Source organism: Dama dama, chromosome 20 (genome assembly GCF_033118175.1).
Source record: "Dama dama isolate Ldn47 chromosome 20, ASM3311817v1, whole genome shotgun sequence".
Taxonomy (NCBI): Eukaryota; Metazoa; Chordata; class Mammalia; order Artiodactyla; family Cervidae; genus Dama; species Dama dama.
The window spans coordinates 84,324,405-84,347,668 of record NC_083700.1 but is presented as its reverse complement, the minus strand read 5'-3'; the positions used below and the strand labels follow the sequence as shown (position 1 = coordinate 84,347,668).

Here is a 23,264-nt window from a genome sequence, read left to right as displayed (position 1 = left end):
GCATGTAGCATGTGGTTGTTTTTATTCTCTTAAATAAAGTTCAAAGCAAAGGTCTCTGATATCTCCTGAAGAGAGGACATCCAGGTTGTTTTCCTGCCCAGAGCAAAGTAAACAGGATTATGGGAACCTGCAGTGGCCTCAGCAGGACACGCCTGCCCGGCTGGCCCTGGGAGAGAGGGCAGTGTGGAAAAGGCTGAGATTAGGCACCGCCCCGGCCTCTGGACTTGGTTCCTAAGGAAACGCCTCTGTTGCGACAACCTGTTTCAGCTGCTTGGAATCTATATCTCAGGTCAGAAAAAATGCACAGCCTTTGACCCAGTAATTCTACTTCTAGAGATACAAGAAGAAGAGATAGTTACGGATGTGTGTAAAGATACATGTGCAAGGATGTTCAATGCAACGCTGTTTATAGTAGAGAAAAACTGGTAGTAAATTTCTAGCAATGGGGGTAAGTGAGGAGACTTAGAGTACATCTATGTGATGAAAAATATTAATTTGTATTTATTGACATGGAACATTCAGGATATTTTGCCAAATGAAAAGCTGGCTGTAAAGCAGTACTATCTCTTGGCTCTCAGTTATGTAATATATATGACACTGACATTCACGGAACACTTACTGTGTGCCAAGCATGGCTCAAAGCATTTAAAATACATTAATACCTTTAATCACACAACAAGCTTATGAAGAAGATATTTTTATTATTTAGACATTGCACATAAGGGCACCAAGACACAGAGTATTTAGGTAATTTGTCCAAAGTCACACAGTAGGAAGTGGCAGAACCTGAATGAGAACAAGGCAGTCTGGCTCCAGAGCCCATACTTAAACCACTAGTCTGGTATGGTCTCTCTTCCCCTGTATATGTGTGTTTGTCTAGCTTTCCCTCTCTTTCTCAAAAGATTTACACCAAAATGTTGGCTGTGTGTTAAGTAATCCTCTCCTATGACAAAATAATGGAACAAGGGAAGAGTGTAGGTATTTTACAGTTATTACTATATTGCAGCTGGTGTAGGCCCTGGAGGACATCTTGACCATGAACATGGAGACCACAACACGTGCCTAGTTGGATCCTTCCCTGGCCAGACACAGCGACTCCCCAGTTCACTGATTCAGCAGAGAGAGAATGCCAGTTCTGTGCAGGCCTTTTCTGAGGATTCAGCAGTGAACAAGGCAAGGCACCCAAGGCCAATTCCTTCATAAAGCTTACATCCTAGTACGGGAGGCAGGGCGGTAACCAGTAAATAAATAGCTAAGAACAACACCAGCTGGAGTTCAACACTGTTGAGAACTGCAACTCCAATGGTGTGACAGGGACCATTAAATGGTCAGAGAAGATGACCTTTAAGAGGTGGTATTTCAACTGAGACTTGAATGACCAGAAGGAGCAAGATCCATGTCTTTATTTCTGTATCTTCTCTATCTCTCATCTATCTCTAACTATCTACCTAATCTTAGAGAGAGAGAGAGAAAGCTCACTCAGTAAAATGTTAACATTTTAAAGATCTAGGTGAAGGGTACATTAAGATATTTTATATGTGTTGCAACATTTCTGTTAAGTCAAAACTTTTTTAAGAGTTTTTTTTTTTTTTTTTTCTAACTGCGGACCATTTTTTAAAGTTTTCATTGAATTTGTTATAACACTGCTTCTGTTGTTTATATTCTGGTTTTTTTGCCAGGAGGCATGTGGTATCTTAGCTTCCTGACAAGGGATCAAACCCACAACCCCTAATTGGAAGGCAAAGTTTTAACCACTGGACCACCGGGGAAGTCCCCAAAACTATTTTATTATTTATTTACTTATTTTAAATTAAAAAAAAATATATATATATATATATAGGCTGTACTGGGTCTTCATGGCTGGGCCTTTCTCTGGTTGTGGCGAGCGTGGGCTACTTTTCGTTGTGGTACCCAGGCTTCTCATTTTGGTGGCGTCTCTTGTTGCAGCACGCGGCCTCTAGCATGCACGAGCTTTAGTAGTTGCAGCTCCTGGACTCTAGAGCACAGGCTCAATAGTTGTGGTGCATGGGCTTAGTTGCTCGAGGCATCTTCCTGGATCAGGGATTGAACCGGTGTCTCCTGCATTGGCAGGTGGATGCTTTCACTGAGCCACCAGGGAAACCCCCCCAAACTATTTTAAAATAAAACTTTGAAAATATGTTAAAGTAAGTACATAAGAATTAAAAATGATAATGCTACAGCCAAAGAAGTAGTTGAGGGCTGACTGTTGAATGGCATGTGGTGGGTGAGGAACCCAAGGGGCAGGTGGACACTGGCGCTATTGGCTAAAGTGGGGTGAGGCTGAGGTTTGTGGAGCAGACAGCAGCCTTCTTTGGCAGCTCTGTTAAATTTAGATGCCTCGGGGCCACTGTTTGTAAACTGATGTACATTCGTCTTTTCATTGGCTCTTCCCCTGTCTTCTGTGAGTTACTTAGGATTGGAATGATATTTTTTTTCTGCCAGCGAAGAAATTGAGGTCAAGAGTGCAAAAATGATTGCATAAGGCTTCATGGTGAGTGAGTAGCAGTTAGGGGTCAAAGTCAGCTCTTCCAAATCTAGTCAACACAACACTCCAAAAGTTCAGTCACTGGAGGCACTCCATGTGTGTTTTCTGCTATTCCTAAGACCACATGGATATTGAACAGGTTGGGGAAAAAAATGTATCTGGAGGAAGTACACAGTCCAACCTTAATCAGCTTGTCTGAAAGCGGTTGACACAACTCTATTTGTTAGAATCTGCCAAGGATCTCCAGTGGCCCCCGAACCCATCTAATCCCAGGCTGTGTGATGTGATGGGCTGCCCCCGGCTTTTCTTGCTGCTAAATTATTATTCCATTTTATTATTCTATAATAATTATTACAGATGCAGGTAAAACTACCTGTCCCCATGCAAAGATAGTTATGGGAATTAGCATCCAAGCGAGATGGCACAAATGAAAAGGCTTTGTGGTCTTCAATGCTCTGCCAGACAGAACTTCTGACTGGGACTTGGGCCTTGTTCATTGTCTCCAAGCACATGGAAAGCGCTTCAGAGTTCTTTTAGAGCTCATGGCTTATGACTGACTCGACTTCTGCTGACTCAGAGACCAATTTAAAATGACAAGACATTACAAAAATGAAAGAAAACACAGGAGCTTAGAGAAACAAAGATGACTATCACCAAAGCAGTACTAGGCCGTTACTTCCTTTTTAATACCTCCAATGATATTTTGAGCCTGCTTTTACAGAATTCTACAAAATTACAGAATTTTACAATTCTGTTAGTCTGGTTTTACAGAAGAGGAAACTAAAGTTTAAACCAAAACATGACCCTACACCTGCCGTGAGCCCGTACAGTCTAATGTCAAAACCTGCACCCTTTCTGCCACACCACAAGGCCAGATTGGCCCTCTCTGCTCCCAAAGATGAACGCTAACCCAATCACAAGGTGAAGGACTGAGTTGCCTTGGAATCCACACTGTTTGCAGGTCTTCACCACCCCAAATCAACCATCCGCATTATTTCACTAGGATGGTATGCACGCTTAATTTATGTTGGCATGGAGCAAGCTATAAATTGTGCCCATGGACCCATGGAAGCCTCTTCTCACATTGGAGATGTTTATAGAAGCAGAGAACATGGCCTCTGCATGAACATACTGGTCCTCTCTATGTCAACATCATCATAAATAGATGTATCCAGGATCTCTGCCTGAACTGTTTTCCACAGACACTCAGCAAACCCATGAGGTGGGTCATGATTACCAAGGAGGAAGAAAGAGGCTTTTCCTTAGTCTAGAATTTATCCTGACAAGAGGCCTGCTTGACTAGGGATCATGAAAAAATGCCCCACCCCACCCCACTCTCCTTCTCTCTTGCTAGCAGCTGAGTCTTGTCTTCCTAGATGTCCCTCCCCTTTTCGCAGCTTTGATTAGCAGGCTCTTCACATGGGCATCCAGAGTTTCAGAGTTGTTCTCTGTTCTCTGCTCCTGGAGAAGTGGGTCCACCCTCTGGACTCTGTACACTTCTGTTGTCATTGCTCTTTTCAGGCTGCAAAGCTATCCCGTGCTTTATCACAGTGGACTTCCATAAGGGTCATAGGAAGGGACTACTTTTAATAGCCCCATTCTGCAGATGGGGAGAATGAGGCACAGAGAAGGAAGGGCTCATTATTTGGCTTTACATTTCTCCTGGGGGTTTAGCACTAAACCTTGCCTTTCCCAAGGAACTTTATAGTGGCTGTAGTGGTTTATTACCACGGTATGGTTTATTACCATATTACCAATATCTGTATCCAGGAGAGGCCTGCCAGAAAACAGTCAGCACACTTGTAATGGGTTCAAATTAAATAGCACGTATGAAGATACTATTGTAGTGGTGTGGAAAGGGTTAAGGACCAGGGCTTCCCTGGTGGCTCAGACTGTGAAGAATCCACCCACAATGCAGGAGACCTGGGTTCGATCCCTGGGTTGGGAATATCCTCTGGAGGAGGGCATGGCTACCCACTCCAGTATTCTTGCCTGGAGAATTCCCATGGACAGAGAAGCCTGGTGGGCTGCAGCCATGGGGTTGCAAAGAGTTGGACACGACTGAGCAGCTAAGCAGGCATGAAGATACTATTGGAGAGGTGTGGAAAGGGGTAAGGACTAGCACCTAGGCACTTACAACAGTTCTGCCACCTGTTTGGGCTGAATCTTGTCCCCCCAAAACTCATATGTCAAAGACCTAATCTCTGCACTTCAGAATGGGACTATATTTGAAGCCAGGGCATTTAAAAAGGTAACTAAATTAAAATGGGGTCATTCGTGTGGGCCCTAATCTGACTGGTGTTCTTATAAGAAGAGGAGATTTGGACACAGATGAATACAGAGGGAAGATCGTGTGGTATCACAGAGAGAAGAAGGGTAATTACAAGCGAAGGAGAGGGTCCTCGAAAGGTACCCCTCTGCCAACATCCTGATCTTGGACCTCCAGCCTCCAAAACTGGGAGAAAATAAAGTCTGTTAAGCCCCCAGTCTGTGCTACTTTCTTATGGTAGCCCTCGCAAACTAACACACAATCTTCTAAGCTTTAAATTAAGGGAGCGGGATAAACAGCTCACCTCTTTCCCTCCCTGCCTCTGATATCCGGCTGAGAACTCCAGTGAGCTGAACCCAACTGAAAACCAGGTAAAGTAAGGATATAACTAGTATGTGATCACAGTGAGAGCTTGGGATAAGAGCTGAGCACATTCATTCATTCATTTTTCTTTTAACAAATATTCATCCCTGTGCTTAGTCCCTCAGCTGTGTCCAACTCTTTGTGGCCCCAAGAACTGTAGCCCACCAGCCTCCACTGCCCATGGAATTGTCCAGGCAAGAATACTGGAGTGGGTTGCCATTTCCTAATCCAGATGATCTTCCTGACCCAGGGATCGAACTTGTATCTCCTGCATTGGCAAGCAGATTCTTTACCACTAGCAGCACCTGGGAAGAAATATTCATCAGATACCTACAACGGACCAGGAGTTAGTCTCGGTACTGTGGATACAGAGATAAATAAGTTACAAGCCTCTGTCCCCCTAGGGTCTCACAGTGTCAGAGAAGGCAGACCCTGAGAGGTGTTCTGCTCTGTAAATAGCCCATTATACAATGCAATCTATCTATTAGCTGATAACCTGCCATTTGAGCATGGAGTTGTGGCAGAGAAAGACTCACCCACTCAGCCAGGGAGGTGGGAACAGTACTATAGAGGAGGGGCATTCTGGCTGGCCCTTGAAAGATGCATGGGATTTTATGGAGAGATAGAGGGGAAGGTCATGCTAGGCTGAGGGACATATGAAGACCCAGAGATGCAAAGAGCAGAGGGCCCCTTTGGAAGGAGAGCCTGAGAGATAGATGTAAACCATGTGTAGTTAGAATCACTTCCTAACTGGGATGTCTCACAACACTAAGGTCTATGTTTTGAGTACTTTTGGCCACATGGTATCATGGCAAGAACAGGGTTCTGAGTCTTGTGTTCAAGCTCCAGTGCCAGAACCTGCTCCCCAGGTGAGCTTGGGCAAATCACTCAACCTTCCAAACTTCTTTCTCTCTGGTCAATCGTTCTGCCAACCCTGCTGACTGTCTTCTCTGTTCAAAGCCCTGGAACTGTAAAAGTACATTCGCCAGCCCTGGGAGCCCAGAGTAGAGAGAAAGGCAGACAGTACAGTGAGCCCCGTTGGGCAGGTGGGAAGGCACTCAGTTCTCTGCTCCAAGTGCTCTGGGAATACACAGGTTAACACACTGCCCTGCACATTTCAAGGGATAGGAAGGGAGACTGCAGAAATAACAGAAGACCAAATGCTTGTAAACTGTTAATCTGACTGGGTGGCAGTTGTGGCTGCTGACACTTTACGTAAGGGTTCTTGGGTATCCTCATTGTACTCCCTGATCATCTTTACCATCGCACCTTGGCTCACACCACATCCGCCTCATGCCTCTGACTACTGGAATCCTCCCCATCCTTCAAGGTCAAGGTCCAGATCCACCTTGTCTAGGAATCTTGGCCAGAGGACGGGCCACAGAAGTATTACCTTGCTCTCTATTCTATCACATCCATGAGCTCATTGGATATTTATTTATTAGTAAAAGACACTTGGGGCTCTTCTAGGAACAGTGTCTGGTCCAGAGCTGTCTTGATCAAAGAATGCCAAGACTGGATGAGATGATGAGACCTTAAAAGGCCACCGTGGAGCCTCCATGTTCCAGCTTGTCCACCTGGCAGTCAGAGCAATCACTCAAAACACAGACTGGAGTGTACTCCCCTCCTGCTTAAGACCAGATGACTCTACAACTTATTGATCAAACAGGGATATTTTGGAGGACAAAAGGGAGTGCTATTATTATAATGTCAGGACAACAGGCCTAAACTGGGGTGACACCAAGCCAGACAGGGCAGACAGTCCTTGTGTGATTTGTCTGCCTCTTTTGGACTCTAGCCAACCTGCACTGTCCCAGCCTCTACTGAACAACTTATAGTTAAGCAGACTGGCCCGTCTGCCTTGTACGTGCCGTTCCCTTTGCCTGAAATGGCATCCTCTTCACCTTGTCAGTTTCACCTTCAAATCTCAGGGCAAGGGTAGCTGCCTGTGTGAAGTCTCTTGCTTTCCTCCGCACAGAGGGAATTACTTCCAACACATGTGTTCTGTCTCCTAGCACAAGGCTCTCCCTCCACTGAGCCCTGGCCTCTCCACCTGACTCTGAGTTCTCAGATGCTGTATCACAAGCACGCTTGTTCCCATCCACTGGTCCCGTGTTTGTGTCTGACCCCCAGGAAATGCTCAGTATTTATTATTAGTAGTAAACAGATGAGATAGTTTACCTTTGCATATGTTGCTCTGTGTTTTCACTCCATTCTTTTCCTGTTTAGTTTTTGATGTGTAGGTTAAATATCTCAATGAGGGTGGACGGCTCAAAATATCACATCCTGAAGATCAAGGTGTATTTTACTACTCCAGATTTCCCAGCAGCTTCAGAACCCTAGCCATGGATTTCTGTATCTCCTAGAGGGAAAATCCTCACCCTATACAGCTACATTCATTGAGTAAAAATTACCTAAAGGCTTTCAGAGCCAAGTGAGCAAGTCAAGTGAGTGATGGAAACAATAAGAGCCCACACTGGCTAAATAAACGAGTGAAAAAGAAAGGGAGGAATGTACAGAAGGAAGAAAGACTAATTTTCTTATTTTGCTTCTCAACTAACCCTGAATAGGACTTTACAAGAGGGAGTTGTCAGAGTAATAGGCAGAAGCATAGGAGAGGGAGAAGGGACCAGCTTTTACCGAGTATACATTGCATTTAATGGACTAGGCATTTGGGATTTATATGAGCTCACTTTAATTTAAAAGGGACAACACCCACTGAGGGCAGAGATCATCCTCTGGGTTTTACAGATGAGAAAATTTGGGATCAGAGAAGTTAAAACGTTTTCTCAAGGTCACATAGGTTTAAACTGTGGCTTGATGGGAAGTTGTCCCCAGGTCAGTGTGACTGTGGCTCCCCTGATCTGTCTCCGCGTTAGTGAGAAGCCTAGTCTCCCAGTAGAATTTTCAGAAGTCACACCCATTTGGATGCATCTCTTCTGCTTTTTTTAAACATGATAACACTTTTATTATTTATTTATTTAATATTGGCTGTGGCCCACCTCATGTGGGATCCTAGTTTTCTGATCAGGCATCAAACCTACAACCCCTGCATTGGAAGTGTGGCGTCTTAACCACTGGACTGCCAGGCAAGTCCTGGAAGTGTCTCTTCTGAGTGATTTTGTTTTTAAAAGTCAGTCCCCTTATTTCATAATCACAGCTTACAGATACCAGAAGGACAAGGTCATGTCTTGTTCACAGTGATCAAGTGAACAAATGATCACAGTGCCTGTCCCCACAGGGTTTACTCGATACACATTTACTGAAGGTCTTAGCTCAGGTTCTCTGGCTTTCCATGGCTCATCACCCCAGCAGGCCCACTTCTCTGAGCCTTTTGTGTGGGTGCTTCTTGTGAGCTTCTGCAAGATCCCCACAGCCAACCTTGTAGCACATCGGGATTGACTGTCAGGGTCCTTGACAGGTGTCATAACCTGCGTCAGGGGAGAGTGCTCCCACGGCAGTAAGCTCTCTGTCATCCCACTGCCTATTGCCCCTGGATCCATCCCCACACAAGAGCTCCTGGCATCTGCCAAGGCAGGTCAGCTCGGCCCTGTAGCTTCTTCAGGGTGTAGCATCTTTCCTGGAGGCCCAGTACATTTCTGGTGGGATTATGGTGTGACTTGATCCTCATTTTTGGTCTGGTGGCCTGGAGGGGAAGTCCTGAAGCTGATGTGTGCTGCTTTATCTTTCTAAGGCCCATGGTAAGTTTATTGTGACTTACAGCTCACCAAAATCCTCCAAGTCATTTGTAAGCAAGAGAGACAAGTCCATAACTGAGAAGAGCAGGTCTCTTCTGTGGCCTAGGATGTCCAGGCAGGGCTGGAGTGTCAAGGTTCTCAGGTTCTAAAGTGTTTCAACCCAGATGTCCTTACCCTATCTCTGAGGGTCCCGCTCCTTCCCAATCAGGGTACTGATCTTAGTCACACAAGGGTGGAAAATGACAATTTTACTGAAACTCTGCTGCCCTTTCAGTTAAGTCCTGGGCCCAGTCCTCAGCTTTTTCTGCTCTCCTGCTGTAGGAGAAGAGACTCTCTTGACATGCCAAGGAGGACTCTGACTTTCCCCCCTTGTCTTAGGTCAGTGATTAATCATTTCTAGCCTTTCTCCAATACACTGATAGCACTCAGTGAAGTCAACACATTCCACAGTTTTAATAATGGCAGCTTTCCCCCAAATCTCTCAAATGTCTGACCTATGGCACCAGCCAGTGCTTTTCCTTGCACTATCTTCCCACCCCAACTCACCAAGGGTGACAATCTTCCCAATTTCAGGGCTTCAGGATGCCAAGAGCTATCAGTACTTTCTCTGTCCTGGTGATGGTATTCTAACTGCCAGGCAGCTGACAAGTGACCCAGCTAACAGGTGATGCATGCTCAGTCACTCAGTGGTGTCCATCTCTTTTGTGACCCTATGGACTGCAGCCTGCCAGGCTGCACCATCAATGGAATTCTCCAGGCAAGAATACTGGAGTGGGTTGCCATTTCCTCTTCTGCGGGAGCTTCCTGATCCAGGGATTGAACCCACATCTCTTGCAACTCCTGCATTGGCAAGCAGATTATTTACCACTGTGCCCCCCGGGAAGCCCAGCTAACAGGTAACCCAGCTACAAATCCTAGATAGAGCCATTCCTTCTACCAACAGCCTTAGGATGTGTGTCTTGGGAAACAGACTCTGAGATACAAAGTTTATCAGTGGGTGCTTCTGGGAACACGCCTCCCCACCTCCATGAAGGAGTAAGCAAAGCAGGATTGGGTAGAGACAGAAGTTGAGCTGGAATGACGTTGCCCAGGACTAAGACTTCTAAGTTGTCACAGTAGAGGCAAGGAGGCTAGACTTGTGTACCTTCCACCTCAATCCACTGATGGGCACGAGTTGCTCATAGAGAGCAGGCACAGTTTTGCTCGAGACAGCACCCTTCATCTGATGGTCTTTCTGGGAGAGGAAGCCAGCTGTGAACTGTCAGCAGTTAACACTCCTGGCAAGTAGAAGAATGGTCTTAAGGGGACAGCCTGGCAACACACCACAGTATCCACTACACTGAGTGAATGATTGAATGAATAAATGAATGTTCTGCTTCTCTAACTACTTTGAAAATCCTTGGGGACAAAAAGGCTCTTCTGTTGTCTTTATAGACCAAGCACTGCTTGTTGCCTAGGATTATGCTATGTATTTGGTACCTTTATGTTAGAAAGAACCTTTGAAAATGCCCTTCTAGTTCAATCTGCTTATTTCCCAGATGAGAAAACTAAGATCCAAAAGGTAGACAACATGCCGGAAGTCCCACAGTGAATCTGTGATTGAACTGAGACATCACAAGTGTTGTTTCAGCTTCAGAAACAGAGACTGAAACACACAAGGATTTCCTCTGATGTATAAAAGAAGTTTGAAGGCCTAGAGTTGGTTGCAGCCTCCACAGTTATCAGGGACCACTCCCGCTTCTAGCACATGGTTTCCATCCTCTAGATCACCTCAAGGTCTGAAATGGCTCCTGGATTCCCATATAGCACATCTGGTTCTAGCTTAGCAGCAGGAGCATTGGAAGAAACAACAGAACACATACTCTATCCCTTTTCAGGAGCTTGCCCTGAAGCTCCACTTTCCTGCTCTGACTATGTATCATTGGCTAGAACTTTGCCCATGGCCCCTCCAACTATAATGGAACCTGGAATTCTGTCTTTATTCTAGGTGGCAATTTGCCCAGCAGAGAGCAGAAGTTCTATGTCTAAGCACAAAGGGAAAAATGGATATTTGGTAAGTAACTTACAGAATTTTCATCATTGGTAATGGGACTATAAAGAAGCATACGTTTGGGGATTATACCTAGATTGGTCCCCTCTTAGATGCTGGATGAGTTGTAAGTTATTTAAGTAACCACTAGACCTTTAGTTTCTCCATGTGTAAAATAGGCAGTGATCCCTAACCTCACAGGTATGTTACAAACTGCCCTGTGGAAAGCACCTAGACCAAGGTCAAGCACATGAACTGGCAGAATAGCCACCCCTCCTCCCAAGTACCAAATAACTTGTTTACAACTTAATGCATTACACCATATTGTTTTGTTCCAAAAATCCCCAAAGAACAGTTCCCACCTTGCTCTTGGAGCACAGTTCAGTGGAGACATGTGTCCAGCATTCCATCAATTTGTTGGAGGCTGTTTATAGGAGGAGAAAAGAAAAGTCTGATGTGAAGCTTTTAACAAGCTTCTCCATGAGTTCAACTGATGCAGATAGACATAAACCCCCCAAAAAACCCAGAGCATTTTTGAAATGAAATCCTTTCTTCTTCAAATTACTCAGGAAGCCAGATCCAGAATCTAATCATTGCCATACGTACCCCCTGGGCAGCTCCTCCCCACGCAATGCAGCCACTGCTGGCCCTACATGGGCCTGCCTCTCTGCCCCTTTAGCAGACTCAAATCCTCAGGCAGCTTCTGTTCATTGAGCCAAGCTCTGCTGGAGGAGCTGGGATACAGAGATGTGTAAGGTAAGGTCCCTGCTTCTGAGGAACCACAGTCAGGTGGGGAGACCAATATGTAAATAGATTATTTCACTTAGTTGAATGCTCAGTAAAAGGAGCTGGAGTTACAGAGCAATACCCACCCTAGCTTGGGGTGGGAGCTCATGGAAGACTTCTCAGAGGTGGTGAAGATTGAACTGCCTCTCAAGGGATGAATGAGTCTCTTTAGCAGAGGAAGAGGGTAAGGAATGGGGAGGGTCCCCAGGAAAGAGAACAGCAAGAACAAAGGCTCAGTGGAATAATAATATAACTTGTTAACAACTGGATTGTAAAGGAAGAGACTGCAGGGCCTTGTTATTGGAAGAACCATTGAATCTGACAGAGTTTCGGTGACTTGCCTCATCTTACTTCTGACTAGGAACAGGCCATTCTGGAAAACAGTGAGCACCCGATCAGTGCCAGATTCAAGCAGTGGTGAATGGTGGGGGGGTAGAGAATACTAAATCTGGTGTAATTATTCTGTAATTGATCACTGTGTGAGTCACTTCCAGTTTTAGGATACTGTGATTCAGGATGCTCCCAGAGTGTGTTTCTCATGGATGTGTTTGCCTGAAAACATCTGGCCTTCAATTTCTTTGTGTTTTCTTGGCTGTCTCTGATTGTCTTTAAATAGAAAACACAGAGGAATAAAACCAGTCAACTTGGAACACCTTCACCGTGCTAAATAGTCATTTTTACACACCATCTCACAAGTAGTTGTGAGTAAGAAAGATGAGCCTAATTTTTTTTTTTTAATGAGATGAAGACACCAGATCCAGTGGCCTGCCTGCATTTACACTGTTAGTGGTAAGATCACACAGTTAGCGATGGAATTGAATCTGAAATCCATGCAGCTCTTCTACCACCATCCTAAATATCTTCACTTGGTTGGATAGAACTTTATTTTACTCCCTTCCTTCCTTTCTCACCTTAGTTTTAAATCCCTGGTCTTTTGGGAACTTTCCCTCCAGGATGACCTTGAAGTTGGGATAATAGACAATTATTCCAGAGACTCTTAGAATTGGCTAAGGTTGGGTTCTCCCAAGGAGAATGGGCCTTTGTGGGAGGGTTCATTTTTCTATTAGTGAGTTCTTGCCTCAGGTGGTTTGTAATGTTCCAGCATCTTGGAAGGTTAGAGCTACAAGGTCTACAGACGACCACCCCTCATTGTTTTACAAGTGAGGTTACCGAGGCTTCAAGTGGGTCGCTCAGGGAGAGAGCACAAATTAGTGTAATTTCATGAGAATGTTGTGTTGGGGTTCACCATCTCTCTTTTCCTAATGGGATTTTGGCTTCACTCAGCCAGGCATGAGCCTAGACATGCAGATCTATGTAGGAGTTTCCGTGCTGGTTCAGAGACCGGTGTGAATACATGAAAGAGTGTGGGAGAGGAGCATCGGTTTTCTGCTGACTAGGAATAATCATTAGAGAATTGACTATTCTCCATGGGAAGCCCAGGAATAAAGGGATGCCCAGGGCTATGTGGACACTGCAGGGCAATATATGTCTTCAGGAAGCAAGGGAGCATACAGATCATTGCAAAACAATCATTTTGTTTTGCAAATTAGGAAACAAAGGCTCAGAGAGTGGAAGTGACTTGTGGCAAGGTCATAAAACAAGTGAATAATAGAGCCAGGTTTCAAATCTAATCCTTATGAACCAGAAAGGACTGTGGGTCAATAATTCGAGTACCAGACATTTGGGTTCAGTCTCTGATTCTGCCACTTTTCACTGTAATAAGTGCAGCTGTGTGACTTTAGCAAGTTGCTTGGCATCTCTGAACGTGAATCTCCTCCTCTGTAAATGAGGTCACTGCTCTGTACGCAGAGCGTTGTTGTGAGAATTAAATGTGACTCGAACATAGGTGCAGGTGTCTGGCACGCAGTAGCTCATTTCCAGGCCAGAGCATCCCACTTTACCTCGAAGCCTTGGTAAGATGATGCTGAGGCAGGGGAGAGAGAGTTGTCATGATGATATGACACATAAAGGTGTCAGGAAGTCAGGCTATGAAGATGCAGGGGGTGCTGTGTGTCCGAAGCACAGATGTAGTGTGAGGCTGGAGGAGCCAGCAGTGGCCAGGGCCTGGGGGGTGTTCTGTTGTTATTTGTTTGTCATGTAAGTAGCTTCTACTTCATCTTAAAGGTGAAGGGAAAACACTAAAGGTTTTTAATCCAAGAAAATAGCATGGTCTGATTTGAGCCCTTTAAAGTTCCTTGTAAGAACCATGTGTCTGATGAGAGTGGAAACCAGGGAGCTCCCAGGAAAGTAATGCAATTTTCCAGGGGAGACACAGAGGGCCTGAGCCAGGACAGGAGCTCCTAAATGTGGGGTTGGTGGCAGAGAGAGGAGGGAAAAAGCAACAGGGCCTGGAAACTAATGTGTCCTCACAGACACATCCAGAATAATGTTTGACCAAATGTCTGGACACCCTGTAGTCCAGTCAAATTGATACACAAAATTGACTATCATACGTATTAAGTTTCCTGGGTTGTTTTTTTTTTTCTTTTTTCCTCCTGTGTCTTTTATCTTAGACACTAGGGCAGCCTGAATCCTGGAGCAAGGCAGTGTGCATGAACAGTAATAAATCCAAGATAAAACCCTCTTCCTCTGGCTAGAGGACAAGGAAGAGTGGGCCCTGCAGGACCAAAGGTTTTTGTGCTTTGGGAGAAGGCAAAATCTCATTTTATTTTATTCTTTTTACTCTCTTGGCTTGACTCCAAGGCAAGTCCTAGTCATGAACTACCTTACTGCCCTGACAGCAGCATCTTATTAAGCACTTAAAACTCAGAAAAAGATTCTTCCTCTGATCATAAGAACTGGGGAAAGGGATCCCTGTGACCTGAAGACTCTTTTGGGGGAATATCTTTTTATTTTCACTTTTTTTTTTCCTCACTGATTGCTTCTCAAGGTAGTCTCAGTCGTGAAAAATGTATGATAGCATGAGGAAGCTACATCCTGGCTTACTATCCAGCACATCAAGAAAATGGGACTCTGGGTAAGGGAGAGAGAAGGATATTCAAGAAGAAGGAGCTCAAGAAAGGGGTTCCTTAAATTTGTGGATGAAATTCTGGGCTCACTCCCAGGCTCCACATATAAGGGACTGACCCAAAGCAGCATAACAAAAGCCTGTGACTTAACTATGGTATAGAACACTTTCCTGGGTGGTTCATACATGGGATTGACTCTAATGGCACTGCAAAAGCCTTAAAAACTAAACTGGCTTTATAACCACAGGCCGAAGAAGGTAGGTTGGGACCTGTGGTCTAAACTTAGCCATATTAATAGCTTGCTTAAAAAATTAGAACAACAAAAAACATTCTTTAGCTACTCTTAAGAGGATCCACAGTCTCTTTAACACGATATTCAAAATGTCTAAGATTCAATTCAAAATTAATCAATGTACAAAGAACCAGGAAAATCTCAACAACTCTCAAAGGAAAGGTAAGTAATACCAAGCTGACGCAGATGTTAGACTACCATGACAAAGCCTTAAGAGAAGCTATTATACCATGTTTATGAAGCAAGAGCAAACATTATTGAAACAAATGGAAAGACAGGAATTTTCAGTAAAGAAATAGAAACTATTGAAAAAAAATGGAGGGACTTCCCTGGTGATACAGCGGCTAAGGCTCTATACTTATATATTTATAGAGGAATAAATCTCAAAGATATAATATCAAATAAGAAAAGAAATAACTAGGAGGCTATTTTTAGCATGATATCATTTATATAAAGTTTTATTACATGTGAAACAATTACATATTGTTTAGTAAAGAAATAGAAAACATTAAAATCAGAAAAGTGGCCACATCTGGGGAGCAATAGAAGGCAATAGGATTTGGAAATTCGTTCAAAAGGGAACACGGCTTTACTCTGATGACTGAATCTTTCTTTTTATAAAAATCTGAAGCACACACAGTAAAATGATAAGATTTGAGGAGCAGAACAGAAGAAATATGACTGTTCATTATATTTATTCTCTATAATAACTCTTGGTGCTGTACCTTATATGGGTTTGGGAAGATGTATAATGATATATGGGGTTCCCTGGTGACAGTAGTGGTAAAGAACCCACCTGCCAATGTAGGAGACATGGGTTCAATCCCTAGGTCGGGAAGGTCCCCTGGAGGAGGGCCATGGCGATCCACTCCAGTATTCTTGCCTGGAGAATCCCATTGACAGAGGAGCCTGGCAGGCGACTGTCCATGGGGTCGCAAAGAGCTGGACACGACTACTCCCCTGCCTGGTAAAAAAAATCTTACAACTTTTACAAATCTGGTAAAGTACTGCGATAAATGGGTACCCAGATCTTATAGAAGTACAAAGGCCTTAGGAAGAAGGGAAAAAGTTTGGGTCTTAGAGCCAAGAGAAATTGTGAGTATATATATTTACCTCATTTTCTTTATCCATTCCTGTTTTGATGGACATTTAGGCTGTTTGCAGTTCTTGGCTATTGTGAACAGTGCTTCTATGAACATAGGGGTGCAAATATCTTTTTGAAATGATAGTTTTGTCTGGATATATATGCTCAGAAGTCCCATTTGCAGCAATATGGATGCAACTAGAGATTATCATACCAAGTGAAGTCAAAAAGAAAAAGACAAGTACCATATGATATCACTATATGTGGAATCTAAAATATGACACAATTAAACCTATCTATGAAACAGAAATAGAATCAGAGGCATAGAGAAAAGATGTCATTGCCAAGGCTGGGGTGGGAGAGGGTAGCATTCGGAGTTGGGTTATCAGATGCAAGCTGGTATATATAGGATGGATAAACAACAAGGTCCTACCATATAGCACAGGGAACTATATTCAATATCCTGCAATAAACCATGATGGAAAAGAATATGAAAAAGAATATATATACATGTATAATTGAGTCACTTCAGCTGACTTTGCTGCAAAATAATTTGCTTAATTATTTGCTTAGCAATAATTAACACAACATTGCAATTCAACTATACTTCAATAAAAAATAAATTAAAAAAAAAGAGAGAGAGAGAGGTCATGAAGGCACTGGAAGTGGCAGGGTTTGGTAAATCTTCCTGCCTCTCCATTACTTGGAGCTCAGATTGGCTAACCTGCAAGGGCACTTAATTTTCTCTGTTCTGTTCATGTTTAAACTCCCCTCAAGGCTGACTCAGAGGTTTCTCAGGTGGCTCAGTGGTAGAGAATCTGCCTGCCAATGCAGGAGATGCAAGAGACACAGGTCAGGAAGATCCCCTGGAGGAGGAAATAGCAACCCACTTCAGTATTCTTGCCTGGAAAGTTCCATGAAAAGAGGAGCCTGGCAGGCTACAGTCTACGAGGTCACAAAGAGTCAGACACCAATTAGCAACTGAGCATGCATGTACTTATACAAGGCCGACTCATGCTGGGCTTAGCATCTCCCAGAGCACCTAGCTGAGGGCCTGTGGGGCTGGAGCACTGGACCTCCAGAAGCCAAGGACTGGCCATGGTTTGATACATGCTCCTTACTCCTGGGGTAGGGACATGAGAAATCAGCAGTGCAGTAAGGTTTTCATAAAGTTAAGTTTACTCAGTTAAATAAACTTTATCATGTGTGTGTGTGTTTCTGAAGGTCATGTGGTTACATTTCTTCCTGTGTAAGAATAGTGACATTAGATGGCAAATTAATTGCTTTCCAATGCTCTTGTTTTGCCAAATAAAATGTTGGCAAGAAATCTGTTGGTGCCTCAAAGTTATTTTTATATTTTTCTGATCAGTTAAATTAAAAAAATATCTGAGAACAACTGTCAGAAACAGCATAGGCTTTTGAGTCTCAAAAAACATGTGTTTTCAATTCTGTCACATGTATGAGCTCTATAAGTGGGAGGCAAGTCACTGAATTTTGGTGAATCTTGGTTTCTATACTAAAATAGGTTAATTATACTCACCTTGTGGATAATGTAAGGATAAAATGGGATAATATCTGTAGGCTTCGTACGCATCCATGAATGGATCAGTTCAGGTTTGTTTTGTTGCTCTCTCTCTTCCTGGAGGGTACCAACTGGGTTTTATTTGTACGTCCTGACAGCCATCTAGTTGGGACCTGGATCCCAGTAGGTGCTTAAAAATTGTCTGTTAAAAACCACAATGAGATACCACCTCACACCCATTAGGATGGCTTAAAAAAAAAAAATCCAAAAGAGAAAATAACAAATAAGTGATGGTAAGGATGAAGATGTGGGAAAACTGGAAATTTTGCTTTCTTGGTGGGAATGTAAAATGGTGCAGTTACTATGGAAAACAGTATGGTGGCTCCTCAAAAAACAAAACAGACAATTATCACAGGATCCATCAATTCCACTTCCAGGTATAAACCTAAAAGGAATGAAAGCAGGGACTTGATCTGATATGTGTACACCCGTGTTCATAGCAGCATTATTCACAATAGCCAGAAGGTGGAAGTAACTCAGGTGTCTATTAACAAAATGTGGTATATACATGCATGGCATATCATTTAGCCAGAAAAAGCAGATATCTGACACATGCTACAACATGGATGAAACTGGAAGACATTATGCTAAGCAAAATGAGCCAGTGGACTGTAAGAGTCCACTTATATAAGGTGCCTAGGTAGTCCTGCACATAGAGTCAGAAAGTGGAATGGTGACTCCTGCAGCTGGGTGAAGTGGGAATGGGGAGTTTGTGTTTAATGGGTATAGAGTTTCAGTTTTACAAGATGGAGAGGGTTTTGCAGGATGGAGATGCATGGTGGTGATAGTCACACAACGATGTAAATCTACTTCATGCCACTGACCTACCTTTCAAAATGGTTAGGATCATAAATTCTGCATTTTTAACCATAATTAAAAATAAAAATTTTAAAGTTTAAAAATGGTCTGTTAAGTGAAGGAACTGATAAATGAGTAATGAGAAGAATCAAGCTACAAGGATGACTGAAGCAAGAGACTTTTTAGCAAGGAAATAGCCAGTAAGCTCATTCCATGGTGAACCAGTGACTGGCTAACCTGCAGTGGGGTGAGTGAAGGGGAGAGTGGAGGAATGAGGGGAGGGGGGCCGTCAGGAGGCAGATCACGAAGGTTTTTGAGGTTCATGCACTTTAACTGAATAAGACGGAAGCAATGAGGGGCAAGGACACACATGAGCAGATGTAGGAAGGAGGGCGTCCAGGCAGGCGGGAGGAGGGGCAGGGCTGCTGTGGGCCCTCGGACTTAGTGGCCTATCGACAGGCAGGCGTTCCCTGGGGACTCATGGCGTCCTTTGGTCAGACCCCTTCTACCCTTGAATGTCCGGATTGTGAGTTTGGCTGGACAGGGGGAAGTGCTGTCTTTCCCAGAGACCCCTGAATGCACATCACTGCTCTTGGTTTTTAACGTGGGAGGAGGAAGTGTGAAGGGTGGGGGAGCGGTTTTTCTTATCACACAATTAGATTAGAAAGCTTGTGGCTGCTCGGGGCAGGGACCCACCCACGCTAGGCCTCCATGGGAGTTGCCCCTGTGGGTGGCCCTGCTTTGCCCTGGAGCAGCTTGAGTTTTCTGGCTCTGACTTCTTCAGTTCTTCACATCCTTGAGAAAAGGCCTATGCTGAGCTTCACGTGAACACCCAAACCAGACTCCCCCCATGCCCTTTGAGTCCTATGTTGTTCGTTCATGCATTCTTTCATGTATTCATTCGCTCACTGATCATTTCTTGAGCACAGACTATGTGCCAAGCATTATTTTAGGCCCTGTTGTCGAGGTACTCAAAGAATCAATATGGGAATCAGACAGATAAACCTGAAAGTATACTAGATGTGTTAAGGACTGTGATATACTGGTAATAAAGAGATTAAAAATAAGCTGGCTAATATTTATTAAGTGCTTACTCTATGCCAGGCAGTAGTCTCAATGATTTGCATATGTTGACATTTAATCTCAGGAAAACCCTATGGCGTGGGTGCTAGCATCACCCCATTTCACAGATGCTGATATTGAGGCACAGAGAGGTTAAGTGGCAAGAGTACAATGCAGCGAAGAAATGTGTCCAGGAACCTCAAGCTGGGCAATCCAGCTCCAGAGCTGCCTCTGTGTGAGAACTTCCAGGAGTGTGGGTAAAGTGCATCACCTAGGGGTGGTGCCGTCTGTATGTTGGCAGGTGACAATAAGTTGGCTAAGCAGAGAAGACAGGGACAGAGGATTTATGAGGACTCTCACCAATCAAATTTCCACCCATTGGAAGTTTCAAGTGCAAAGCTGAGAAGCATGTCAAGACAAAAGCATTCCAGTTGGAGATACATCCCGTGCGTTGTGGACAACCTATGTCAGATCAAGTGGTACATCTTCTTATCTTTTTCATTTCTCTGTCACCAGCAAGACTGAGAATGCCCCAGAAACAAAGAAGTGACCTTTATACTGAGTCTCCATGTGGCCTATCCACATGCTGAGTATATTACTTCATTTAAATTTAATTATGTTACAAAGTGGATATTATCATTATCTTATCCAGTAAAAAGTCATGATTTTATAGAACTGGAAATTGATATTCAGAGAGTTTCATAACTTCTCTAAAGTTATTTAGGGGGACTTCCCTAGAGGTCCAGGGGTTATGACTTCATTTTTCAATGCAGGGGATGTGGGTTCGATCCCTGGTTGGGGAACTAAGATCCCAGATGCCTTACGGCCAAAAAAAAAAAACAAAACATGAAACAGAAGTAACAGATTCATTAAGGACTAAAAATGGTTCACATCAAAAAAATCTAAAAAAAAGATGTGATTTAAAATAAATAAAGTAATTTATGGTTTAATGAACTCAGGGGGGAAAAAAAGAGACAAGCACTTCAGAAAATTCTGGGAGAGGAGAGGCAGGAGATGAGCTGAGAGAGAGGAGGGTCTGGGACAGGATCCCAGGGGTGAGGTAGGGGGCTCATATCTTTAGGTACTGCGAAATTGCTGCAAGCTCTTTAGGTCTGAAGTGATGTGATTACAATGACCCCTTTAGGATTTTTGCAGTTTTTTTTTTTCACAGTTTGGGTTGACTAATACTAGCCAGTATGTAAGTCATAAGGAATTCCTCTCTCTGAATGGCCTAGTGATTCACCATTTGCACCCTCTTCCCACTGAGCTTTATTCTCTAATCTGCACTGTGCTCTGGAAGGCTGACCCTTACTTAGGATTGCATCTGGAGGCTCCCTTCTCTGTCTTCAGTTGGGTGTGGCCAGTGACAGGCATCGGCAAAGGATTAAGGGGTGGGAGCAGGAGAGGCTGGGACATTTCTCCCCAGCTGCCTCCCTGCTTCTGTGCCTCTGTCTGTCAGTGACTAGCTTCTCTAACACAATAGCTCCTGCCAGCAGCCTCTCCATTGCTCCACCACTGACTGGGCTCCAGGGCTGCCTGGCCCTCCTCTTGTCCCATTAGGTCTGGGGGTGGTGATAATCCCCGCTGCTGTAGGTATCTGGGTGCTTCAACATCCCTTACTGGGTCCCTTAGCCCTGCCCCACCCCTATAAATTATCCTTTCATCACATCCTCTTGAGAATGCCAGCAGAATCAGCCTTCTTCTTTGTGCTACAATTAGTCCTGCCAAGAACATGATAAAAACGGCCTTCTGTTGACTACCTACTGTGTGCTTGGGGCTTTGTATGCATTTTTCCCATTTAATACTCACCTAAGTCCATGCATTACAGATCATTTATATCCATTTTCAAGGTGAATAAACCTAGGCAGGCACATACACAGTTGTTACGTACCTTGCCCAAGTTGGTGTAAGCCTCTTGTCCACAATCACACAGCTAGCCAGGAAACAAGGCCAGAATTTAGTCCTGGGTCTCTGGACTTCAAAACTTACAGTCTTTCCACTGCTTCACATCACTGAGTAAACTGTAAATGCATAATTTGTCGGACTTTGGAATATTAGAACAGGCTGTAAGAATAAAATCTCGAGGGGAAGTGGCAATGGGGTATTTTGTGGAAGGATGTGTGTCTCTGGAAGAGAGGCGGGTCTTTAAGTTCAAGTTCCTGAACGTTGCCATCCCCGCCTTGATGGAAAACACAACGGAGCATGATTACCCAGAATGCCTCGCGCTACACGACGTAGCGCCATGGCGGAGGGAGCGGAACCCTTAATGAGTTCAGAAACAAGGGGAAGCGCATCCCTCCCAGACCCACAGCAGAAAGCGTAAGGGTTTATTTATGGAGAAGATTTTTTTTTTTTTTTAATTTTTTAAAGTCACTGTGGGTTCCTGCACAAAGCTCAGGAAAAGGCATATATTCGTGGCCAGTGGTTAAGGGAAACCACCCTGTTTTCTTGGCAGTGCTGTGGCTGAAACGGCCTTCCCAAAAACAATACGTGGGGGAAGGAAAGGCGAAACCAACGGGAGGTTTTAAAATGCTGTGGTTTGCTTTTCAATTTTGGGGGGCGTGTGTGTGTGCGTGTGTGTGTGTTTGGGCTGAAGAAGGCCGTGGGATGGATTCTACAACTGGTCAGAAATGTATATTTCCCTTGGCCTGAGCGTTTCTGGAACTGCCCCTGCATGGCTCCTGCCTTCTCTGACCTTCACTGCCTCTCTCAACTCCTCCAGGCCCATCTGGGAGTTAGTGATAATAAAGCTGCTCTGATAACGCCTTCACCCTAGATTTTAGTGGCTCTCTCTATTCCCCAAACTCACTCATATTGTAGCAAAAATGGCTGCCTTTATCTCAAGTACCTGGCTCTTGATCTTCATGATTTTATTTCATTTTGAGACAGTCCTTAACCTCATGTGACAAATGAAGAAACTGAGGCCCAGAAGATTAAACACCATGCCCCGAGTCACATGGCCAGTGAGGAAGGAGCTGAGGTTTGAATGCAGGCTCAAGGCAAAGCTGGTGTCTTATGCTTCCAGACTGTTCTGGGGATTGGCATTGTGTTCCCTTTTTCCAGATAAGGAAAGTAGAGATACATGGAGAAAATGCTCCAGACCGCTGGGTGAGTTGAGGATGAAATTGGACCGAATGCAGAATTCAGGATGCTGCCCAGGCTTGGCTCCATCCACAGGTCTCTGGCTGCATCTCAGGAAAGGCACCAGCTAGACAGATTGTTACCTGCTGGGCCACGTCAGCCAGTCACAGAGCTTTTGTTTCAGACCCAAACAGGCACCCACCTTGACTCTGATACAGCCACAGCTTTGCTTGGTGATACCATCTGTTCTTGGGCTTCTCTGGTGACTCAGATGGGAAGAATCTGCCTGCAACGTGGGAGAACAGGGTTTGATCCCTGGGTTGGGAAGAGTCTCTGGAGAAGGAAATGGGAACTCATTCCAGTATTCTTGCCTGGAAACTTCCATGGACAGAGGAGCCTGGTGGGCTGTAGTCCATGGGTTCTCAGAGTTGGACACGACTGAGCAACTAACACACTCGTACATACATATCGTCAGTTCTTAGGCATATTTTAAAAGCAAAGTTTCCAGACGATTGCTCTCCCTCCCCCTGCAAAAAAAGTCAAGAAGTAGGTGGTGCTTGAATCTGACCAAAAAACTCAACCTGAAGGACAGATTTGAATTTACCTCATGTTCAACCCCAAGAGGAATCAGGGCTGGAGAAAATGCTCCAGTTTGGAACACTCCTCCACAGACTCTTGCTGTCTTGTGCTTGGCGCCCTGACCTCTGGTTCACGTCACTCACAAGCTGTGTGTCCTCAGGCAAGT

General features: G+C 44.3%; 1 long non-coding RNA gene across 1 annotated transcript in view; it reads left to right on the top strand.

Moving 5' to 3' along the window:
• Positions 1 to 23,264, top strand: part of LOC133040296 (uncharacterized) — a 46,072-nt gene that overhangs the window by 2,529 nt on the left and 20,279 nt on the right. Inside the window, exon 2 of the long non-coding RNA XR_009688944.1 lies at positions 10,824 to 10,889. This is a non-coding gene — a long non-coding RNA (uncharacterized LOC133040296). The remainder of the gene's footprint in view (positions 1 to 10,823; positions 10,890 to 23,264) is intronic.